The 26738-nt window shown below is 36.2% G+C and overlaps 1 protein-coding gene across 3 annotated transcripts in view; it reads right to left on the minus strand.

The window, feature by feature from the left end:
• The window catches only part of FUT8 (fucosyltransferase 8), a 138768-nt gene that overhangs the window by 91265 nt on the left and 20765 nt on the right, over positions 1-26738 (minus strand). For all 3 annotated transcript variants that reach the window (XM_074823937.1, XM_074823934.1, XM_074823938.1), the window contains exon 2: positions 21131-21208. The gene's annotated coding sequence lies outside the window, so the exon portion shown is untranslated. The remainder of the gene's footprint in view (positions 1-21130; positions 21209-26738) is intronic.

Consider the following 26738-nt stretch of genomic DNA (forward strand, 5'->3'; position numbering starts at 1 on the left):
AGCTGCCAACAGCTTTTCTGCTCAAAACTGGTGTGACATTACTAAGGAAAATGACAGAGGAGTTTAAAACTTCCTGAGTTTAAAACATCTTCGAAGATATTAGCTTTTTGTTTTCTCCTTTTACATCAAGTAGCAAGATTACACTGTTAATCAGAATTCCCATTTTTATTGATAACAACTATCAGTAATTCATACATTTGCTGTCAAACCATGGTGAATGTTAGAAACTATCAGCCTTAACTAGTCAGCCATTTTCTTTAATATGCATGATGGGGGTTTTGTGTGTGCCTGTGAGTGTATACATATATAACTTTATCAATAGAAAAGAAAGTTGTTTGAAATTTTTTTTAAACAAAGAGTATTTTATTTTATAAACTAAAAATTCTTAATATAAGATCAATTAATTTGTCATATAAAGTCTTTAATTATTAAAACAATATGAATACTGTACAGTAAAAAAAGGACTTGAAAGCTAAATTTGCATATTTTCTCACATGCAGTTCTAGTGAAATCCCATTCAAGTATTTCAGACTGGTAATAAGGAACATAATGCAGGGTTTGAAATATCCTTTTTAAAAAGGTCAAGCACTAGGAAAAACCTACAATTGTGTTTTTCTTACTGCTTCCTAGGCAAGTTTACACTACTATCCACAAAGAAAGCCATTACTTCATAGAATCATTGCCTATAGACTCATTATTTGGGAGAAAAGCAGTATTTTCCTTTGTGGTGAATACTTGTTAATAAGGATGTGGCTATATCATGGCCAGCTGCTCCTATGTTTTGCAGTCCTCCAGTAGTATCTCACAATTCCTTGGACTTGCAAGTTCAGTTTTTCCATCTACTCTCTTTTATACCAGATATTATCATCTTATTCCTACTTTCAGTGTAGCGGGTTTTCAGCCCTACCCTTCACCTTCCCTTATTTCTGAATAGTTCAGCCTAAATTTAGCAACAATAGCAAGAAAAACTGAAAGCTGCCCATTACTACGCCGGCTGGCACTGGAAGAGCTCTCCATGGTGCTGAGCACCTTCTGCGGGAGCCACCCGCGCCTGGAGCCCCGTTGCTCAAGACTCGGGCTAAGGCCCAGCCGCAGACAATCGATCTGCTGCCAGGCTGATGGATTCTCGTTTCAGCAAAATCAGTCTCAGGACAGAAAAACCTAGAAAGGTAAAGTGCCATCTGGATGGCATTAGAGTTTAGCTCCACAGGAAGAGAGGAGGATAAAGGATCTACAGCTCTACTCAAGTTATTCGCAAAATCAAAAAGCAACAATGAATCGAGAAAACAATAAAATCAGTCTACTACCCCCATTTCAAAATTACAAACTGGCAATTAAAACAAATGGCAGCAGAAGCTAAGTGGAGGGCAGAGGCTTCCCCGTAATGCCCCAAACATTATATACATGATTATGTACCCTGACATGTTCAGAAGTGAAGTACTGTCTTTTGAAGCTGGTTTTGCTAAAATCAGATTTTAGACAGAGAAGTACAATGAACAGACTTCTAAAGACCTTGAGCAACTCCGTATCCAGGCTTATAGGTCAAGGGGCAATGAGAAGAAAGAAAATTTTGAGACAGAAATGGTCCTATAAATCTGATAGTACATGACACCAACATCATTCTTACATGGAAATTAACTTTTTGATGACAGGGATTAGAAGAAGGCAGGTTATAACAGCAAGACATTAAAATATTGTCCATATAAGATAACAATGCTAGTGAAGGCTCTATGTTGACATGACTGCTAAGTGCAGAGGATTTTATAACAAAACTAGAGAGTCTTTTAGAAAATGCTGGGAAGGAGCTGGTGACTTCAAGTTCACGCTCACTCCCAGAAACAATGCAGGAAGCAGCAGAAAAGAAGTCTTTGGAGTACAACTTGAGCTGCTTTATAAAATATTATAATGACTTTGGTTTTGTTCCCTGTGACACACATAAGCCAAGCAGAGAGGTGGTGATGAAGCTTAATTGGAAGATACTAAATTGGTAGGTCACAGAATTTTTGAGAAGCAAATTCTTACATGCATTAAAACTATAGCAAAACTTTTTAAAAGCACAATAGAACCAAAAGACTTGGCAGAGATTCTGTAGAGCCAAATGATGTTTCAGTTGTAACAGAACAACTGAAAAACAGGACAACAGCAGGAAAGCTAAATGAAGTACATTACGCATTAGCAGATACTAGGAACTTAAATTGATCCCTACATTGAAATCTTTCTTCAGAAAGACATGACAGAAGAATTCTTGCAGCTTGAAAGGCCAGTAAAATGACCAAAACAAAATCATCAGGACCGAATGAAAACTGTGTATGGAAATCAAGTAACACAAAACCGTTGAGAGTTTCACAGTATCTTATCACTTAAGATTCCATAACAAGGGAAGAGAATAAGACCATCGGTTTTTCAAAAAGGCTCTGAGGAGAACCTGAGAAACAACAGATCAGAAAATACAAATTCTACATAAGGTGAATAATAGAAAGCTACAGTACACATCAAAAATAGTAGGCACATAGTTAAACACCAGATACCAGGAAATAATCAGCATTGTTTTTGTGAGGGAAGTCACGTCTCAGAAGGTGACTAAGTTTTATGAACAATTCAATTAGCACGAAATTAAGGGAGACCTGGTTGATGACACATATTTGGATTTTCAGAAGGCACTATTAAATTGTGAAATTCACTGTAATTAAAATGTGTTTGAGTTCAAAAGTTTGGATATGTTAAAAAATAGACTGATATAATCTTGCTAGAAAAATCCATCCATGGATATTACACTGCATCTGTCTTAGAATGAAGCTCAGAAAGCCAGAAGGATCATGGCTGCTTGCTTACACTTCTTCCACAGATAACTGCTGCTGACATTTGAGAAGAACAGGGAAGCTTTTCAGACAAAAGCTCAGATCAAATTAATTTTACAACTGACTGTTTCTGTCTGGATCTTATGTAGCCATGGTCATTGCTGAAATCTATTCGGGTAAGTGAAGAACAAAAGTGAAAGAAATTGCAACAAAATACAGTAAATCAACACTGCCCCAGAATTCAGCCCATTCTGATAAAGCTTTGATACAATTCTTAGAGTCTTCAAGATACCAAATATAATGATCATGAATTTCTGAAGCACCAAAGTTAGGGAGATTATTTTTGTTGTAACAATTTTACAAGTAATTATAAGGGAGTTGGCTGGAATGATATATAGTGCATGTCTATGCATTTGGAAGTAGGCAGCATGAGTGGAATTCTGCAAATATACAACCAACCCACACTGCCAGAGAGTTTAGGGCCGCCTTTTGCAAAATTAAGTCTTACTGTGTCAACGCTAATAGAGATTAATAGTTAGTAGAGGCAATAAATTCTACTTTTAAGACCACTTTCTCTCACACTCTTCTCTTTATGAAAAGCAGCAGCAAACCATAGAAAGAAAGAAGCCACAACGTGTGACCAATTATGTGAAACCTAAGAAAGATGAGGGGATATCATACAGCTTAAGCATTTCTACAGAAGAAATGTTATGAAAGTTGTTTGGGTGGTAAAATAAAACACAGAACAACTTTTTTCTGTAGTTTATAAAATGGCTTATTTATAAGTATCAGGGCTTACAGGAAACAAACTATTACAAGACTTATTTTGTCCGATAACTTTGTTCTAATCAGAGAGTTTGCCATTCCTCATAGCAAATTGATTGAAAAATTCCAATAATTAGTTTTGTAAATGCAGTAATTACTATGCTCTTCTATGAAATAACAGGGCATTATTAGGACAAACACAGTTAAGGGCTCCAAAAAGCTGGCTATTCAGAAAACAAGATCAAAGAAAATTTGTAATTGTTTGTTTCCAACCAGTATAGTTTCCCAAGAAATTACATCCTTTGAAACACAAAAGCAATCTGAGAACATTAAGTACTACAGAAAAAATATTGACATTATAATATATACTGAATGTTTGAAACTGCTATTTCTTTCTAAATAGCTCCTATGGTCAACTTTAAAATGTCCTTTCTGCAAGCATGCAGACCCTTGCAGATGAATCAGATACTTCTGTCCACCATAATAAAATGAGCATACAGACAAACTGAAGCCATGTTTGAGCAGGAAGGATGGATTAGTTGGCGTCCTGACTTGCAAGAGGTAAACTTACTTCTCTGTGATTTTCCCATCCTAATACAACCTGTGCATGTGAAAACCATGTTCATGTTTTAATTTACAAGTCACACCATTTCATGTGTACATTTACTATTTAAAGCATAGGCAGACTGCACTTTCCAAAACAGTGTAATAAATACAGTTGTGCTCACATTGTGTCACATGCTGCTGCTGGTATAATTCGGTCCTTCCCTATTCAAAGGACTTACTGTTCCTGCTTTGCACACCTAACTTAGATCCTCATCCTGCAACTGGCATTCACAGAAGCACCCATAATGTATACAAAGTGTCAAGCTGTAATCAATACACAAAACTTGTCAGAAACAAACAAAAGAGAATCCCTGACTACCTACAGGATTTCACACATTTTGATTTTCCAAAAACTGGTCTGTGTTATTTCTAATCTTTTCGGAATGATATCCAGTCATCAATTTGTAGGAGAACTATTCATTTTTCCTATTTTATTTACACGCATTTGTGTATGTGATGTCAAATAAATAAACCACTTACTAAATTCACTTATCGGAGGAAAAAAAAAAACCACAGAATACCAACACTACATTCCCAGTGCAATAGTGCCTGGCCTGTTTGCTAATTGCATTATATAGAGTAAACGATTGAGATTGCCAAAACATCAAAACCCACAGGCTACATTTAAAATTTAAGTAATCATAAAGCATTACATTTCAAGTCTGTCAGAGAGGGTGGAGGAGAAGTACATTAAGATACTAAAACTTGTTTTCGAAGTTCAGGGAATACTATATGCTTTAGATTCTAAAAATTGTTAATGTCTGCTATTCAAATATCCCAGAAGTGCACTACATGGAGAAACTGAAAATTAGACAAATAACATTGACAAAGTGGTAACTGATTTTCTACCCTCTCACAGAATCATCTCATTTGGAAAAGACCTTGAAGATCCTCCAGTCCAACCATTAACCTCACACTGACCGTTCTCAACTACACCAGATCCCTCAGCGCTGGGTCAACCCGACTCTTCAACCCCTCCAGGGATGGGGACTCCACCACTGCCCTGGGCAGCCTGTTCCAACGCCCAACAACCCCTTCTGGAAAGAAATACTTCCTAATAACCAGTCTAAACCTTCCCTGGTGCAACTTGAGGCCATTACCTCTTGTTCTGTCGCTTGTTACTTGGTTCAAGAGACTCATCCCCAGTTCTCTGCAACCTCCTTTCAGGTAGTTGTAGAGGGCGATGAGGTCTCCCCTCAGCCTCCTCTTCTCCAGACTAAACAACCCCAGTTCTCTCAGCTGCTCCTCGTACGACATGTGCTCCAGACCCTTCACCAGCTTCATTGCCCTTCTCTGGACACACTCGAGTCATTCAATGTCCTTTTTGTAGTGAGGGGCCCAAAACTGAACACAGTAATCGAGGGGTGGCCTCACCAGTGCCGAGTACAGGGGTAAGATCACTTCCCTGTCCCTGCTGGCCACGCTATTGCTGATACAAGCCAGGATGCCATTGGCCTTCTTGGCCACCTGGGCACACTGCTGGCTCATGTTCAGCTGGCTGTCAATCAACACCCCCAGGTCCCTCTCTGACTGGCAGCTTTCCAGCCACTCCTCTCCATCCATCACCCCAGTTTTAACACAATACTACCAACATAACAAGCACTGGAGTTCTTTCTTTGAAAAAGATTCCTTATGCTCAATTGAACTTTTCAGATATACCAGTTCTCCTACGGCATTTTCCTTCTGCACATATGTATGTTTTTATGAAGACTGAATCAAACAGCTACCAAAATTCTGACTGAATTGTATTTTATAGTCTTCTTTTTCTCAACCTGCACAACTTGTAAACATCAACTTGTAAAGACATCAGAATCAAAATACCTAAGCATATCATTACAGTATCTCAGATGCAATTTTAAGTCCACCTCTTCTGCTCATAGTTTATTCAAACTTGAATAAACTTGGACCATGTACATCTGCTGTTTTCAGATTTTTCATAAAAGCATCAACTTGAAATGAAATGTAATACTAATTTGAACACATTTGTAGACTGGATCCAGTTTTTGAGTTGCTGAGCAATTAACAATTTCACCTGAGGTTCAAAATGCTATGATAATTAGCTCCTCTAAAAAACAGTTTTATGTTTTCCTAAGTCACCTTCTCAGGTGTTGATTAAAGCCATATACATGACTTCAAGATGGTTAGTAACTGCCACTGCAATTATTTGGAGTACAATCTTAGCCTTTCCCTTTATGTAGTTAAACATCTTGTATGGCAAAAGGAACACTCACACCGAATTTCTTTCAGTAAATGTGTCACTATTTTCTGATAACATGTTGTCTTTTTAAATTTGGAACAAAATAAAGAGTGCTAAATTCCTTCATTAAACTACAACACCTAGGTTAAATGAGCATATTGTGCTTTTTTGTTTCTACCTAGAGTGGCACTACCAATCACTCCTGTCAAGAGTATCTTAGCTATCACTACCACAGTATCTGCCCAACACAAGTGAACGTTAAATCTTTTGCTATGGTCAGCGTAATGCTTTAGCAGTTTAAAATATTTACAGGACCGGTAGCAAGGTATTCTACCTCACACTATGATCACCAGTCTTCAGAAGCATAGGTGACGATGGACATCAGTGTCCATGTATCAGGTGGTCAAAACTGATATAAGCTTTCTAAAATAAACAAAACCGAAAAGAAGCTACCTGAAAACAACAGCCAGATTAATTCTGTTATCTATTTACTAAATACATTTCGAATCAGTATTAAAGACAGCAACACTGAGGGAAAGAAAGTGAAGAGAAAGAAATGTAACATGGCACGTACAAAAAAAATCTATTCAATATCACAACATTCTTCTACTGTAGTAGCCCAGGATATTTTTATTAGCTAATGATTTTCAGAAACTTCTTTTCAAATACCAGATATTTGGCAGAGTATTTTTGTTTTCCTTTGGAAAAAAAGGGACATATGGGCATATAAATTATGACTGCAAACTGTCACTGGTTATTTCACAGAAATACGTATAACATTAAAAAAAGTTCTTTAATTGATGTATACAAGAAACCGTACTTCATACTTTTATACAAATTCATTTATAAATGGTCTAAATATTTACTAATAGATTTCGTAAGAGTTCTCTAGGAAAAACTCCCTATGCAACAGTGGATGGAAGACAAATTACATACACCTATTGCATAGGTGGCTCCAGAGAGAAATAAAAAGATTTCAGATCCAGTTCTCATTAATCCAAAAAAACTTGAGTTTGGGGATCTTTATTGATTTCAGCCATACACAAGAACTTAAGCTTTTAAAAACACACATGCAATAGAATATGTATTTTAAATACACCAGTACACCTTGCTTTTCATAGCAATGATGGTAGATATAAGCCTAAAATAGCACGGGGTGATCAAAAATTTAACTCCAGTATTTTTAAAAAAATCCACTGTCCTGATTTGCTTTTAATGGATCTGTTAACATTTTCCAAACTGCAAAAGGGATTCCCAACGCTAGCAAAAATAATGCTGTACTGACAACCAGATCTACAAACAAACAGAATGTTTTCATTTGTTTCAGATTATTAAATAAAAAGTTTTTAAAGAAACTCAGTTATGCATAAGTATAAAACCATTTAGGTGTTGCCAAAAGGCAGATCAGGCTTTAGAAAAATATTATTAGAATATTTGTATTACAATACACAAAAAGAAATTATATGTGCGATAAACAGCAGCAACTGCCATAAAAAATTGTGCTTTACAGTTCTTTTTCTTAAGCAATGCATATTAAGACCATAACCAAGAAAATGGGAACATTCAAGGCTATTGTTCTGAAATATACCTTTATTGTAGTGAGTTGAATTTAACTACATCTGAAAACTCACCCAAAATCTTTCTTTTCCTTAAAGCAGAAATGAACTTAAAGTAATATTTTGACACTTGTTAAACCTGAACCAGAACAAATTGCACTAAACTGAAAAATGTTCTGTTTGCTAAGTGTAGACAAACCAGTGTCCGTCAAATACAGAACAAGGCAGGGGGGCAAAAACTTCTTTACTACCAAATTCAGCTTTATGAAGTGTAATTTTTTTAGTCTTTTCACATAGTATTCCAAAAGACTTCCACACACTGTATTGAGTAATGCGAACAGCCATATCTTCATGAAATGCCACATGCACAGGTTCATTTAGTACCATTCAGATTTTGTTTTTACTCATTACCTGACCACAGGAAGACTTCTTCCCAAATCTCATTATGTACTCATTTCTAACTTTCTTCACTCCTAATCTATGTTAGAGAAGTGCACAAAAAAAAAAAAAGATACCTAAAACATAAACATTATGTCAAACTTATTTAGAACCAAATACAATGCTAGTTTCCTGTACAGATTCTATTTAGAAAAACTCAAGAGACTCTGCTTTCCCGCTAATTTATTCTTATGATGAACTACACATGACCCAGCATAGTTCCTTGAGCAGGATAAAATGAATCCTTGCATTACATTGTTTCTATTATGAAAAGTAACCATATATTCCTGTTTTTCTATTCCCCTATGGAGTTACAAATTCACAAAAAGACTGCTTCTCTTTTCCCAGCAGACTCATTTTTCTAAAAGTTACTGTTGGAAAGTCTTGCCAAAACCAGGCAATTTAACTGTAGTTTATCGATCAAGTCACCTCTACATTGGCTCTTCTTCAATATACCATACTTATACACATATCCAATAACTCTGTTTTCAAAGTTTCTCCAGATTTGCTTGGTATAGAAGTTAAACTTACCGATCTTTTGCCTCAAAGACCAGCTTTGGAATTCTTTTAAAATAAGGTTCTATTAGATACATCACCTTCTATTTTTCTGATACAGAGACCAATATAAGCAATAGTTATGCAACAAAGTCAGTTCTATGTATACATATGAATAGGATTTGGTCCCAGTATTCAACTATAGCCAGCTAAGATAAAGCTATATACTGTGAAAGAAGCACATTACCAGGGAGCAGTGGGGGCCATCATTTCACAGTTCTGTTGAGGAAGTTTTCCCACATGCAATACAGGCTTTTGGAACAGTTTGGCATAAGCTTTTTTCCTTAGGTTTGTTTGTTAGTTTGCTTGTTTGCTGGTTTGGTGCATTTTCTTGTTTTAAGTTTTAAGCTTTCTCTTCTCTCCTGCCCCATTCTCTCAGATTTTCACTGCTTGACAAAAAAATGTATTATAGACCAAAACTGCTGAAAATTAGGATATAAATAAAAGGCATGAAACCCAATAAAACATTGCAATTACACACCCCAAAACATTCTTTACCTATTCATAGTTCTGATGATTCTAGAAATTAAGATCATTTTAAAATGTTCAGATCTTTATCAGTAATAAAATGAAGTGGAGGGGAAAAAAGTCAACTTATTCTGACAATAAAAAATGAAAAACATTAGGTTCCACCAAAATGATCCCAAAATAATTCTTGTATTTGATATTAAAAAATAAAATAAAATAAAATAAAATAAATAAAATAACAATGACCTGGTTCTTAGCCCATTATAAAATAACTTGTATTCTCTGCTTCCTTAGGAAAAACATATTTTTATAGTTCTGCCTTAATCTTCTATAATTAAATGACAGGTGAGGAAAGATTAAAAAGACAACCAAAAAACCTCACAAAAAAAAAAAAATCAACCCACAAACAAACAAAAAACCAACCAAACAAAAAAATGCACACAACAGAAAAACCTAGAACCCTCTCCACAATTTGACTGCATGAACTGGTCCAGAGAACAGGGGAAAAAAAAACGACAAAATTTTTTTTGCCTTGAAGAACTCTGAACAAGCAGTCACACTGAGCAATTTAGCTGCTGAAGAAACCTAATCAATTCATAAACACAACAATCTTTCTAGATGAAAGAAACACTTGATTATTCATCATAACAGGCCAGGCATTAGACTGAAATCAAAAGAAGTTACAGCATTAGGCAGAGTAACAGAATAAATCGCATTTCAGAAAAAAAACTGTAGGTCTGGACAAAAAAAAAAACAACAACAAACAAACAAACAAAAAACCCAAACAGGAAGAGGCATTTGTTTATACTATGCCTGCTAAAAAGAATATAGATTAAAAATTAAGAGGAAAAAAAACCCCCTTTTGTGTGTGCATATGGGCACATAACATGCTTTTAAGGTCACTAAAGAAATGGCACCGGCGATCTGGAAGCAGCATACATGTATGGAAGTACTAAACTGCAACAGAGTTCTGATTATTTTCAGTATCAGTTAAGTTAATTCTTCTGTCCTTCTTTATAGCCTGTTTTGAGTCTCAGCACATACAGAGCTGGAGAAAATCCATAGATTTTAGGAAATCACACAGAACCTACTGATTATATTTGGCATGCACTAGGAAAAGATCTCACGCTTTCTGCCATCAATTCCACCTCCAGATGATATGTTTACAACCATTACTAAATTATGAAAAAGTTGATGCAAAGGCATAAATGAAATGCAGGCAATAAGCAATCCTTCAATATAAGGCAAATGGGGAAAACCCTTGAGTACTGCCAAATTTGAGGGATTTGCAGAGTCAAACCCGCAAGATCATTGCTCCAAAAAGGCACGTGAAAGAAACAAAAGCAGAGTGAGGGGTGGAGAGGTATGTTATTAAGATGTTCTCTGAAGCCATTAGAATGCATGAACTGCGTTCCACCAATGTCTGAACAGGGCTGGAGTTTTCCTTTTTCTTGACCTTGCTTTGTGCTAGGCTCCCTGCTCCAGTGAGGCATCAACATACTAATCCACTCTAATATACGTTGCTGTAAAACGGTCCCAAACTCAGAGATTATTTTACACTGGTCACATCCTAGCAACATGCCCTGGAATACTGCTATTGTACTGAACAGCCAAAACTAAACATAAACTGCTGGCTGAGAAATCCAGGGATCACTTAACAGTTCTGACTTCGTGATTTTGTAGTATGTTCAGAGTACATGTAAATGCCATTACTTTTGACTTAAAGTGTATGCTTCAGAACAGAAGCGGTTTTCAGAAATGTACCATTTCAAATACATTGTGAAGCACTGATGTAGAATGAATGTTTCATTTTCAGTTTTTGCAAGATAACTTCAGAAGTATCGGCATTAATTAACTTTTCCCTTCCAACAGAGCTTAGTAATTCAGGTTCATCACACAAATCATGTCATATCGTAACATATTTTAAGAATTATCTATTAGTTAATGGTAACAATTATGAATTGAAAAACAGAGATTCCAGGTATATGCAAATTAGTTTTCTGGAATATCCCAGGAAAAACGGGAAACAACATTATAAAATGGTAAGAAAACATGGAGATCAGCAGACTGAAAACAACTAGATGAATCATTTGAATGGAACCAGTGGGACAAAATTAGTGTAAACATCTTTAATCTGAATCTTAATTTAAAACAGAAATGGTTTAGTAACAGCGAAATACAAACATCATAAAGTATTTGGGGCAAAATAACTTAAGAACCTATTGTAATAGTATCGCTACATTAGAAAAAGTTTTATGCCAGAAGGCATCACCTGTCACACTGCTGCTAACAGGGGCACATTACAGCATACATACACTTGTTTTTGTATATATTCTGACTCCTGTTCACAAAATCTTGTGACCACAGAAAGATGCACGAGTCAGTTGACATTGCAGAGCCTTCTTTATCATTGCCTAAGATATGATTAATGGATTGTTTTACAATGCTCTGTGGGATGCTAATCACAGCATTCAGGGAATTATGAAAACTCAAGAGTCCACTTCCCACAACTCCACTTGCGGATTTTAATGTCCCCTTTTTAAATTAATTGTGGCTCACCACACCAGTTTCAATTCTGCCACCCTCCAGAAGAAACATGAATTCTTCTCAAATGAGTATTATGCACATATAACAACAGCATACATAATTTTTCCATATTTGTTTGACTTCAACAACTACAAAATCACGCGGTAATGAAGACAAGATAATCAAGACAAAAGGATGCATGATACAGATGGTGCACAAAATTCACCAACTGCTGCAAGTATTCATTGACCAGCTGCACAGTGCTGAGTGGTGCTTTTGGGTTGTGAAAAAAACACCAAGATATACGATCATTCACTGTTACAATTACAGGACAGTCAGCAATCTCCTTGCACCCTTCAGATTACGTTCATGCCAAACACCACTGCCATGTAACATCACCGACAGCAAATCAAGGTCATTTGACAATGGGGCAAAATGGAATGATGGCCCTCCAGAAGTTTGCAATCCCAGACTACTATCAGTCACCAGATCATCTGCTTGAAGGGAAACAGAAAGTAAATAGCTATCACCACATATGAAGAGCCACTAAAAACATGACCTGCTGCACAGCACTGCAACTGTAACATGCAGGCAAAGTAACATTTTTAGACAATGGAATTTCTAAAATGTGATCAATCAAGAGGAAAGAGACATATAGCAGTTCTGCCTTCCTCAGCCAGTCTTAAGCATAGAAGGGAAAGAAGTACTTTTCTTTGTGAAGAAAAGAATGTGAAAAAAAGAATATCATCAATATTAAAACGGTTCGGTAGGAAGGTGCAAAAAGTGGTCTTTTAAAAATAGAACTTCATGAAAACATTAGCATTTTTCCTGGAAAGACACATTCAGTGGCAGAACTGCAATGCCAATATTTATTCTGAAGGATTCTACCTTTAGCCTGACAGGCGAAATTCTACACAGTGTCTAAAAAGGAGAAAGGAGTGATACAACTACTGCATAAGAAGACACAACATGACCCTTGACTATGCATTTGATTAGATGAAAAGGAGCTGGTAATGCCTTGAGACAAGGATTCATTTCACAGAATTTAATATTCCTGTTACTGTTACACATAATATTTTGCATAGTATTTGTGACAAAAATGTTACCAGTAATATGCTGACTTTGGTGAGGGTATGTTGATAACCTGTTGGCAGAGGGTAGTATGGTACTGAGAACTGAACTGGGATTCCTTTGTAACACTTTAGTTAATGTTTGTTCCCTGAGCAATAAAATGAGGTCTCCCTTCGGTCTGCAAAGCCAATGGCAATCCTTCTTCCTTTTTTCCATCTAATGTGGACGTTTTACTAAATAGTCTTGTTGCACTGCCTCTAATACATCCTGCCTCCCATCTCTGCTTGCCAAGTAGGCTTTTTACCACCAGAGAAACTCAGAAAATCATTTCCTAAGCTATGTCTTCCCTTCATCTAATCAGAATCAGTCTTTCAGGTATCTGATACCTCAACCAAAGGCCACTGACAGAAAGAACAGATTTATTTTGTTCACATTAAACAAGTGGGAGGGGGGGGGAGAACACAAGTACCATTACATTTTTGCTATGAGAATCTCTCCAAATTAGATCAGTTTGTTTCAGGAGTGGTTTGTCACCACCCTCAAGAGAACTGTATATCATTCATCACAGCTTACAGATACAGATACCAAGCAGGGTGAACTGTTGAAGATACAAATATAGAAATGGTGCACTGAAAATGGCCCAAATTTTAGAGGCAGTGGTGATTACGGCTGCCATATGATACTGAAGGCAATCATGGCAAGCACTACACCCGGCACTGGTGAGGCCACACCTCAAATACTGTGTTCAGTTTTGGGCCCCTCACTACAAGAAAGACCTTGTGCTGGAGGGTGTCCAAAGAAGAGAAACAAATCTGGTGAAGGGTCTGGAGCACAGGTCTTATGAGGAGCAGCTGAGGGAACTGGGGGTGTTTAGTGTGGAGAAAAGGAAGCTGAGGGAAGACTTATTGCTCTCTACAACTACCTGAAAGGAGGTTGTAGCGAGGTGGGGGTCAGTCTCTTTTCCTAAGTAACAAGTGATAGGACAAGAGGAAATGGCCTCAAGATGCACCAGGGGAGGTTTAGACTGGATATTAGGAAAAATTTCTTCACTGAAAGAGCTGTCAAGCATTGGAACAGGCTGCCCAGGGAAGTGGCTGTGTCGCCATCCCTGGAGGTACTTGAAAGACATGTAGATATGGCACTTAGGGACATGGTTTAGTGGTGGACTTGGCAAGTGCTAGGTTAACAGTTGGACTTGATCTTAATGGTCTTTTGCTGCCTAAGTAATTCTATAATTCAATGGCATGGAAAAGGCATCTGGTCAAAACTTTTCTGAAAAAGCACAGGAATGAAAAAGAAAAATTTTTTTTTAAATAAAAAAAATGCCTTGTGTCATTCATATTTCCAGTTTACCTCACAAATCTGGCTTAAAAATCAGTTAGTTTGGCCAACTAATTACTATCTTGCTTTCAAAGAGTATTTCAGATCTCCAGTGTATTTTATTTTCATGGTGTAGATTGTGACATATTTTTGTTTGCAATTAATCGATTTCGTAATACATAACCAGAAATTCTACCCGATTGTCAGAACACAACAGCTTATTTAATTTCACAGGCTTTTTATGGCCAACTAGGTTTTTAAGATGCTTTGAAAGCTAGTTCTTTGTTTCCTTTTCTTACCACGTACTCAGAGCTACAATCAGAAGATGCTGCCAGGGAGTGGAGGGAGAATGTCAGGCTTCCACAAGAACATAAAAACAATAAATACAAGCTACCTCCCTGAACTCACTTCACCCATTCATCAGGCCTCACATTGGTATCCAAAGTCTCCTCGCTTTCTTTAAGAGGCTGGATCCTCTAGTACATGCCCTTTCAGTGAATTAATTTTCACAGATGTTACTATGGTACCCTTTTCAGAATCTTGAAAGAAATCCACTTTCTAGTAATAATGTTCCTAATGTATTCCAAACAGGGATAGCATGAAACTGCATCAGAAAGTCAAAAGCATGGACAGCAGCATCAGCATTTTAGTTATTCTCTTTTTCTCTTCTGGTAGAAGCCACCTTAACACCCAACTTTTTGTTCTTTTCTTGGTTCTCTTCTTGTATAACTATGATATACACAGACATATCCCTGCAAGTACTCAGCAGAGGGGGTTGTACCTTTTTTCTGCCCAGTGGAAGGCCCAGAGGCAACAGACACAATTTGGAACACAGTAAATTCCAGCTCAATAAAAGAAAAAAACCCAACACAACCACCTATGAGGATTGTCAAACACTGGAGTAGGTCTCAAAGAGCGGAGATTCCACATCACCTGAGATATACAAAACCAGACTTGAACAAGCTACTCTAACTGGAGCTGCTATTGAGGGGCTGGACTAAACATAAATCCCTTCCAACCAGCATGATTCTACAATTCACATGTGCTGAAAAGATCCATGCAGTTTACATTACACAGACTGCAGCATGAAAAGTTACCCAAAACACATTGGGTAATTTAAAGCCAACAGCTTGATTCCAATCACAGTAACCATTAGGCAATTGAAACTGTAGCCAACTGCTGACAAACCACACTGTGAACTACATCAATGAAAGATTATTTCACAAGACAGGGAATGTGGCATCCACAGAGTAAAACAATGTTAGCAGGAGACTTTTTTTAATTTACAAAACAATTTTGTTTAAATACTAGATTTGGCTTTAGCAGCAAAAGCTGAATTTTGAAACTGAGACATGCAAAGCTACCATAAGTAAGGGTTATTCCTACAGGCAAAATATTGAATTGTGGGTTTTGCTACAAATCTACATTACTCCAATTTCAATAAATTGGTTTAAAAATCATGGCCATATCTCAAGGAGGTTTGTAATAAAAAGCTTATTTAAATTCAGCCACCTACAAGCCTATTTTTATATAGTATGTATCAAGGCTAATATCAGCAGTCGCAATACTTTCTGAAATTTTTGTTCAAGTACTGCTAGGGTTAAATTAAAAAGGCTTTGGGGGGCAGGGGGGAATTTGTTTATACAGACTGTATTAATACTGTCTCCAACATAATCTGACATCCCACAAACTGATCACTGAAATCCAATGATCACTGAAACTTTTTTCCTATTCTTTACATCAGAACCACACATTTTGTCCAAAGTAATGCATATCTTTTACTAAAGCCACTCATGTGATTCAAACACATTAAATGAGAGAGAATGAATAATTCCCAGATAAATTGCTCAACCAGTTAGCTACTAAACATGTCTGTTTTCAGCTTTTACCAATGCCTTTTCATACAGGATTAAAGTACAAATCTTCAAAACTTCTCAAGTAACACCTCAGTAGAACAGGCTTCTTAAATCTCTAAAATGAGATGCACTTTCCTAGAATCTGAATGATCCTTACAGCTCTTTTCTAAACCCCTTCCTACTTTCTGAAGACTAGACCTCCAACCTAGTCATAATATACCCACCACAGTCCATTAATATTGTATACAGCAGTAACATCACCTCCCCTACACCCCTCCAACCAGTTGGTTTATTCAAAAGTACTGTCTCTAACCTGTAAGTGCAATCTACAATATTAGTCTCTAAACCTGGGTTCATGCATCTGGCTCTATCCAAATAGAAGTTCTTCAAGTAAGTTCAACTTGCCAAGCAATTTAAGAGTTAGTGATCTCTTTCTATCATTAAAATTACTTACTATATGTTTAAAACTACAACTTTTAGATATTTATTAGGAGCCATACATTCTCCCCAAGAGCCAGCAAGACAATGTTCAAGAACTGCCTGCCACGTAGCTTTAAGGGAACCTTCCTTAGGGTTTGAAAGTTCCCTGTTTACCAACAGTTTTTTGGATTCATTAGACAATTTCAGTACAGTTAACATGAGTTACAACAAATACCTTTAGGAAAAATCAATCTGATTAAAAGACAGTATCACTAGAATCAATTTCAAGTCAATCGCCCTATAATTAACCTATGTCCTGACTGAATTTTTTCTACATACTGGCAAGGCATCTAGTTTTTCTCATTCCCTTTAGACTTGGGGTATTTCAACACTTGTTTAAGAACAAAAAAAAAAAAAAAACCAAAACAAAAGACTGACATGCTAAAACAATCAAATTAAGATTTTCCTGTGCTAACAGGTTCTGTCAATTTCTAAAGTGTTTAGTAGCCACCATTTAACATAATCCAAACATAGACACAATAAAGGAGTACTTAATTATCAGTGTAGTATGATTACATCATTTAAGAAAAAAAAAACAAACAAAAAACAAAAAACAAAGCCAAAACAACTGAAGAATATTTCTGTATTGTAGAGGTAGCCTTGGCATTTATCCACATCCTTTTCTTCTCTCCATGACAACTACAATTTCTTCTAATAAACAAAAAGTGGGCAAGACTAACACCTCCAGTCTATCATTTTATCTAAAATTATAACTCAGATACACTTTCATCAGAATTTGCTATACCAATTCTCTGTATTTCATATTAAAAAACAAAAAAAACCTGTGACATAGTCCCTCACCTATTTAACCGCAGGAACTTGTAAAGCAGGAAACATATTCCAGACAAAATAGACTTCTTGTCTGGCTATTTCCGCTGATCTTGTCAACAGGCAGTTTTAGTTTAGTGTAGCAGTCTAATCTCAGACATTTAAAATGGTACAGACTATGAACAACATTTGAAATTTGATTTTTCAGGCACTATAAAAATATTACTAATTTATAATCAAGTAATACCCACAAGGTCACCATCTCTAATTCTGCCAAATTTACAGCCAGTGTTTTAGATTTGGACTATTTAAGTTTAAAATTAGATGCACTGAAGATCAAAAGTTACTTGGTCCATTGAATAAAATACTTAAGCTAAAATAGTTAGAAATAAAACTCTTATTGTAATATGCAGAAAGAGATTCTATGCTGCTTCTGGGCATCTTTTACAGAAAGCTGTTCTCCACATGCTCCACTCACAAAAGAGATAGTCAATTAAGAAAACAAGAAACAAACACAGCTAGAAACTAGACATTAAATAATAAAATGTAATAAGGTTATCAGAAACCCCTCTCCTCTAAGATGAGATCACACACGTTCATGTTTCTTACTACATTTTATGAACTTCCAAAGACAGACATATGCTCTTCCCAGTCTACTGCAGTGCTTCACAAGCCACACTGCATTAATCTCCAGTGGAAAAAATGTTAGCTTATTTCATTTTGTAGTGTTCCAAGAGACCTAGAGCAGCAGCACTTACTCTGTATTAAATCATCCTCGATTTTTTTAAACCTCTCCTCACAGGTCTTGGATCCAATGTTCTGACCATCGGTACTATTGTCTTCTGGACTGTCCAATTTGGCAAGGTAATTTTGATTTGTTTGCATGTATTAAGTTCACGGCTCAAAACCAGACACAATGAGCTAGCTGACTCCAACTCTACTCTAAGTTGAGCAGAGGGATTTACAGTGTTTTATGACAGTGCCTCCATTTATTTATCCTGGTATGATCTTACATTTTCAGAACTTTTTTTTGTGCGTGATACTGTTGACTTAAGCTCTTAATTCTCAATATTTTTCTCCAGAACTCTCAGCTATTCCTTATTCTGTATTTGCCTATTTTATTTTTAATTTAAAAGCAGTATTTTAAGCTTGCCCTTAATGGTTCATATCTTCTTTTTCCCAGATTATTCTAATTTGTTGGTTCATATTAAATTCTAATCCAATCCTCCAACTTCTCTGCAGTCTCTCGGACTGGTATCATTTTTCACTGCAGTAAACATGCAAGTCAATGGATACATTAGCAACCTCTTTACTTAAGAAGGAAAAAGACATGAAAGACTGTTGCTTGTGCTGCTGCATCAGAACTGACTTATATAAAATGCATTTTTAATAAAGAATATATTTCAGAGAGCCAGACGAGCAATAAGCCATCTTTCAACAAGAATCCAAGCTAAATGACTACCAGAATAAAAAAGTGAACTGAAGCCGACCGTTAGAAAAAGAAACAGACTATGCTGATTCTCAGACAAGGGGGAAAGTACTAAGCAAGAAAGACAGTAGATACTCCAGAAACAAGAGGGATGGTCCAGCTTCAATCCTTGTAAAAAGGGCAGGGCTAGATTAGCAACGTACCCTTCTGAAAAAAATATTTTCCTTTTCCATCAGGAATCATATGTTGATCTATTTTGATATGTAGAAATAAAGAATATCTATCCAAGATTTCAGGTGCCCCTACAATAAACCTTAAAACTCAAAATATAAAGGGCTTTTGCAGAGATTAGTTTATCTTCAAAAGCCTATCACAGATAAATCTAACTTACAGTATATGCAAGAAAGGATAAGAGTGTTGTAGAATGTAATAAAAAATGCCCAGTTGATCTTTTTTAATAAACTACAAAACTGCAGTTCATAGATGGAAAATTACTTTACAAAACTGTAAACTAAGATACAAAGTGCTGTATTATGTAACATCATGTACAAGAGACCAGCCAATTCTGATAAGAAGTGAGGTTTGGACAAGTCATGCAAGTTCTTCATACGTACTCTTCATTCATTTCCTGGGCCTGAAGCACACATATTTCACATGGGGCTGGGCGGGGGGGAAGACTATTACAGATTTTCTAGCTATCTAGTAGGATTTTTTCCCTCTGAATCAGTGTTTCTATTCAGTATCAATGGGTCACTCCTACTAACAGCAAGGGCTGGGAGGGACCTGGCAAGATGAGCCAGTTCTAGTCTAAAGCTCTCACGGAAGCCACATCTGTTCTTCTCCAAAGTCAAATGGTCTATTTCCAGTCTAGCAACTTTACCAGAACCTTACAACAAACTGCTGGACAGATCCAGTGGCTGGCTGCTGCCTACAGGGCCAGGTTATGCTCCCACACTCTCTGCTCCTGCCTGCAGTCTCATTTCTTCCTTTGCACCACTTCAACGCTCTCTGAGTTGATCCAACCCACAAACCAAGAAACAAAACTAGCCACCTTTTTGCTGGGTTTGTGAGATAAACCAGTTAACTGGTTTCAGCAGGAGTCAGATGTAGAAGAGAGCAGGGTTTGGGAAACAGAAACAATCCCCTCCAGTAAGCAGTTACAACAGCTAACCCAGTTTCCGTAAACCTAAATGGAAACTGGATGTGTGGAAAGCTACCACCATATTCTTTGTTCTGTCCTGGCCATGAGATCCTCATTTTAAATCTCACATTTTCTTTTTTAAACCAATCATTAAATTATTAAACTAAGTCATTCAAGAGTTATAACTGTATAAATAAATCATAATAATTGAGAGTACTTTAGACATCTTCAGCTTGACAATCATGACTGAAGTTGGGTGAACAGTAAAAGCATCTCATCTGCAACAAATCTGCTTGAGCTGTTAGTCTGAGCTGTTAGTCTAAGCTTATCCTTACCACAATTAACAATACTGATCATAACAGTCTTTTCTACAGTTGCATCAAAAAAGAATAACATCATAACATACTTGGTTTCCAAGTTTACACCTGAATTCACATTTCAGTGAAGCTCACTTCATTCTTTAATCAACTCCTCAAAAAGAATGGAGTTACTATTCTTCTAAGATTTATCTTTTATGATACATTCCTTTATTTAAATGAGTATTATGGTACCTGCATAAACCTTTAAAAACATAAGAATATGTAGCATTAAGTTTTTAATACTCGTTACCATTTGAGAAAATCTAGTACTGGATCTAGGGTATCCCAGAGTACACAATAGTTTCCAGACACAACAGCTTAGTTACTTACAACTCTCAGAGAAGCTTCATGGAACAGGGCCCGTGCCCAGCTTCCACACAAGTACTGCTTATCTCTGAGAAATACATGTAATATTACTATACAGATGAAAGGGTTCAAAAATACTGCCAAAGAATAAGGGGTTTGTACACAGGACAGAGGATACATAATGAATCTATCAAAGAATTTCTCTTTTTAGATGTGAGAGGCAAAGAAGAGAAGGGAGAGAAATGGGTGTAAGGAGAAAGAAAGGTGAAACGGATGTATGATTGGCCAAATTTTGTCAGTGATCTGACATGAAATCAGAGGACCTGACCTCTCTTTTGCAAAGTTTGCTTTTTCCAGCTGACAAGAATTTATCAACAGAAGGGCAGTTTTCAGTTGCTGTTTAAGTAGCACACGTCTTCATCTAGCTTCTTTACATCTAGCTTTTGTCCCAGTGGAGGCAACATCACAGAGGAAGCAAAATACTTACTTACCAGCAATACTTATTGTTCACATTAATACTTTTGGGGGACTCTTCTTCCTCACTTTCATTTTGAAGCCTAGGTAATTCTCTGAAAGTAGAAGAAAAGAAGATCGTTAGTTTTTATCCTTTTTTATCTTCATCCATGTTTTCATCCTTTGACTATTATATGCAGCATTCAAGAGATGAATGTGAACGCTCTTAAAAATATTGCTCAAAAGTTTGTATGATTTGTGATTAGATGACATGTAGCAAAACTCTTATGAAAGCAGACATTTATACATATGAACAACCTCTGTTTACTGAGGTCCAAAAAATAGAAACTGTCTGCTTCATTGCTGAAAAAAACAAAGGTTAAGTATAGACCCTCAAGGCATCTGTAAAAAAAAAAAAAACCTAAGAAAGCGGGGGGAGGGGGGGAAGCAGTGGATTCATTCTTGGGATATATATAGCCAGGCTTTAGGAAAAAAACACTGAGAAAAATTATAGGATCGAGACTTTAAAACCAGATACCAAAAATTAAAATAGTGAACTCGTCAAACTGAAATAGTTATCACACGGAAAAGAATAGGCTCTAGCTTTAAAACAGATGTAAGCAAGTTAAGTTGGTTTGTACCACTTGTTTATTTATTTATTTGTTATTTGTACATAACATAACATACATAATAGACCATATATAACATAGCAGATTGTTTTAAACAAAATCTTTTGGGTTATCAAGGCACGAGGGTTACTACATCATTTCATAACAGTGGTCTCACTAATTCAGAATGGCTGTATACTACTGAACTAAGTGTTGATTCTTGGCCATTTAGCCGAAAAGCAAGAGCTGCACATATCAGACTCTGAAACAGCAATAAATTGGATGTTGAAAAAGCTAATTTGTGAACCTGACTTCAAGGAAAGGGATATAACTGGGAAACAAAAATAAATAGGAAACCAATTAAAGCAACAATAGTACCAGGAGTAGGAGTGAAGAGAAAATTATAAATGCTTCAGGGTAATTGTATTGTACTGCAATGAGAATTTTGCCAAATTATTCTTATTTTTGAATGCAAATTAAGTGATTTTATATTTCAAAGAGAAACTTCAGCAGCTGTACTGTTAAATGAACAAGGTGAACTGGCAACTCTAAAAATCTCAAAAGCAGCAACAGCGATAAAATTTGAAGAAGAGACAGAATTCTGTATTTTCTTTTTAACGTAATAAATTATTTAAAAACAATTGGCACCTACAAGGTCAGAACCCATGAACTTCCAAAAATAGAATGCCTGGGGGCAAAAGTGAGATAGCTTATTTTCATTTCCATTTGAGATTGATAGTTTGGGCATACTTCAGCTAAGGTGGCACTCAATAAAAAGGATATAGCTTTTCCTGTGATAAAGGATCTCAGAAATCCAAACAAAAAATACAACACTGTTACCCCTAGTATAAAAAGTAACATCAGGGTTTTAGCTTTCCAGAAAAACTAAACTAGTTCTTTTATGGTACTTTTCATCAAATCAGTTACACTACCTGTTTCACAACAATGGAGAGGTGAAATTATCTGCTGAAGGTGAATCAGGAAGCCTAGCAAAACTGAATATGGAGCCCACCTGTTCCAAGGGCTAGCTCTACAGCGAACCCACTGGCGCCCAGTCTAGAATGAAGGTTACTTTTAATTTTGTATGAAGCATTATGCTGTATCTTCTTACAAGTCTATATTTGCAACCCTCCAAGCAGGTAGAAGGCAGCATATTATGTGAACCGTATGTATGGAAGAAACAGATTTAGACAGATTAGCTCATAGTAAATGTGAAGTGGAAATGTTTACATTTCATGTAATGAAGAGAACTATTGCTAAATTTACAAGTTGATTTATCTGTAAGCAACAGAATTACAGGCAGTACCAAACAGCCAGACTCCTACCAGTCTGGGCAATTTAGCATGCTCTACAAAAAGCTCCCCAAAATTTTTAACTGTGGTATCCTAAAATATATAAAAGCACACAGAACAATAAAAAGGAACCATGAATATTTGGGTCTTTTTTTCCACACAAACATACCATCGGAGTGAAGTAGCTACTTAACAGTTGTTGACAAAGTAGAGGGTAAAAAAACAAAGTTCCAAGGTAGTTTGTACCTCTGTTCCAGGAAAATTTGTCCACAACATGACTAATTTAAAAGAAAGAAATCACAACACAGTGAAATATGTTCAGGTGGTTTAACATAAAACTGTCCAGCCTAGCCTGGTCAAGTCATTTGTAGCTCAATTTAACAGATTCTACCTGTATGACAACAAAATTTTAATCTGAGTTCCAAACATTGTTTTGCCACCGACTATGCACTGGTTCTAGAATATTTTCTTGTAGCCCATAGTCTGCTCAGAGTAACACACAAAGTAACAAATGCTGTACTGAAATCAAGATGCAGGAGACCAGCAATTTTTTTTTTCCATCCCTAAATCTATTACTAAGAGAAAAGAAATAAAGCCCTTTGTTTTAAGATCATCACAACTAATGCAAAGTGACTGTCTATTCCAGCATCTTTTCATGGAACTGTGGAAAAAAATAGTCCACCCACTCCACGTCATTCAAACTTTAAAACTACCAAAAAGCTTACAATTTTCCAGTCTAATATTGCTAATATACCACTGAAAACAGAATTCTATGTAAAAATTAAAACTATTTTAAAAAATTTTTGCACTTGTTGGTCAATCACCTCAACAGTACTAATATTACTAGATGAATTAGACAGATAAGTCTGCCCTTCTAGCAGAGATCTTTTTGGAGATAAAGGTTACCTTGAAGATAAGAAATTTTAGTTATATGCCCGATTCTGACTTTGAATTGCTGGTTGAACATGGACCAGTGACTACCTTTTATTTTTAGAAAAATTAATCTATTTATAAAAAAATGTACCCTTATAAAGGGTTTGAGACCACCTGGAGTGTTTAATCCAGTCTCCTGCATTACAAGAACCTATTCAAAACAAAATCCAAAACATTTCATCAGTACTTTTCATGCATTTTAAGTTGAACCCTAAAAAGATGCAAAACTTGAATGCACAACAGCAAGAGAACAGAATTCAAGGATGCCAGCCACACTGTAAGTGCCTGCAACTACAAAAGTGTTAGATGAAAATACCTACATCACCTCAGGAATACCGAGCGTTGGCCAGGGGGGAAGAAAAAAAGAAACACTTTGCCCCAGGCAGATGGAGAAAGAAGAGGGGAACTGATTTAACTTTCAACACAGACACTAGACCCGTATGCCAGGCCAGAGCTACTTTTTCCCCAATACCACAGGAAGAATCAGACACCTCACTCAAAATCCCACCTCTAGTCAATGGCAAATTGCGTCCACTTCAGAAGAAGATAAATTATGCACCGAGAAAAATTTAAAAAATACGTATTCCCTTCTGATCTCTACAGGATAACAGTGGTAGCCCTGAAGAACAGAATTTGTAAAATTGAAAACTTCATGACAAATAATCAAATATTTTCTTGGCTGCCTTATCCTCTTTCTCAGAGATTGCTGTTATTCCAGTACCAAGAAATTTCATATGCTCATTTTTAATTTCTGACTCCAGGATCAACCTTATCATCTTACACAGTCTTTTCACATAACTATATAAAACATCATCTTGAACCACTGACTTTCTCTCTCCCCATTACTGATTTTGTACAACCAGACCTCAGCCTCTGATCTTCAAACAAGTTCTGCTATTAAATTTATCCCTCAAATGTATTTATTTTCACTTGTTTCTCTCCCATATACGCCCTCACACCCAATAAAGACTATTGCTATTTCTTCCTAGGCTTTACTTGCCAAATTCTTTCATTCTCCTTTAAGACAGCAAGTTCAACTTCAGCATAATCACACTAACAGTTCTTTCTTTTCTAAACGACTCGATCTTTTCTGAGTGTGACTGATCAGAGCTATATACCTTCCTAAATGCAAATCAAGCAATGCTTTATTGGCTGGTCCTAACACTCTCTTGTAAAAGCTCGAAACCAGCTGGTGTGTCTTGGAATCATGTTACTCTCACAAAGCCACACCATCTGAGAAGGAAACAGATCAGGATCTGGGATGACTCAGATCAACAACAACAATCTACCTCTGATTACCAGTTTAGTTATACCAGGAGTTCTTGGCAGTGCTCAAGTATGTGAATGGCAATTTTTTTTTTTTAAATTTAAATCATATTCTATTACTCCAAACACATAAATCATCCTCTACTATTAAGTGTAATAATTCTGCGTTCTCTAGTATTAGCAATCTCAGAAGCACACAGACCAGCCTTTTAGCGAAGTCACTTGCTTATTTCAGTGATGGTTTCAAGTAGCTGGCAGAGAACTGACTGAACCAATGTTAGGGAAAATATACAAGAAAAGAATCAATTTAAACAACAAAACCATTTCAAACAAACAACAAAATCAGCTAAAATGTTACATGGAACACTTTTTCATGTTTGGTAAAGAAAAACAAATTAAAAATTATTCCTTCTGTAAGCCAAGTGAAGCTCAGAACTGTGTTTTCCAGTTTTAAGAGAAGACAGAATGTGGTTTTCTAATGGAGGAACAGTCCTTTAGCTGAAAAACTGAACTTCATTTCTCTTATATCCATCAATCCATCTGTCTGGTATCATTGTTGGTTGCTGATACTAAGCAAGTTTCCTTGAACAAATATGGAAACAAAGAACTTCCCAGGGGAACAGCAGGAAATATAATATTTTTTATATATGTATATTAAAAAAGATATATATAATATTATCTATATTTTATATAGATATATATTTTTAGATTTTCTCTTTGTTGTTGTTGTTGTTTAAGATTCCTTACTGCTAAGAGCTAAAGAAAAGCTGGAATATACTCAAATCCATTATAAGCAAGGATCAAAGCCAAATCATCAAACTTCTACCACACACAGAAGAAAGGCTGTCAAGAATTAGCTGTTCTGCAGTGAAGTACACAGGATTCTACCTGTGCTTCAATTTTGTAGAGAAGGTTCCCCTTCAAACAAGCTTTGACTACCACAGATTTGAGAAGGGCATATAATTGTTCAATGAAATTCTACTTTAATCAAACAAGATACAGATTTGAAAGCATTATTCCTCAAAATTCCTCAGAATAAGCCTAAAAGACAGATTTCCTCACACCTATTTTTCCTTATCAAACAGGACTTTGCCACTTTGACCTTGTTCTAAGAGTACACCATCTTTAATAGCACGAATAATAATTAAGAGCAAAATTCAGTATCATTAAGTGCTTATCCTTACCAGAAGAAAATATGAAACAGTTGTTATAACGTAAAAAGTCCCTTCATGATATTGAAATTTCACACATAATGGTTTCTCAAGGCATAAATCAAGAACAGTCTACAAAACTGATACAGTATACAAAACAGTACATAATCTGCTGATTTCTTTCATGGACTAAGAATTAAGTTATTAAATAACATCCCAAATATAAACACATTTTTAAACTATTCCCTTGCTAGGAGGTAGGTCACCCAGATTCTAATAAATTGATGTGACACTGTGCGGTTCTCAAGTTTCTTCCCGCTCCCCTCCTTCAAGACACATTGGCCCAACCACTTGACTCATTTTTCCCTTTTATTTAAAAAAATACATGACCCTAGC

This window comes from Strix aluco, chromosome 4, assembly GCF_031877795.1.
Source record: "Strix aluco isolate bStrAlu1 chromosome 4, bStrAlu1.hap1, whole genome shotgun sequence".
NCBI classification, from domain to species: Eukaryota; Metazoa; Chordata; class Aves; order Strigiformes; family Strigidae; genus Strix; species Strix aluco.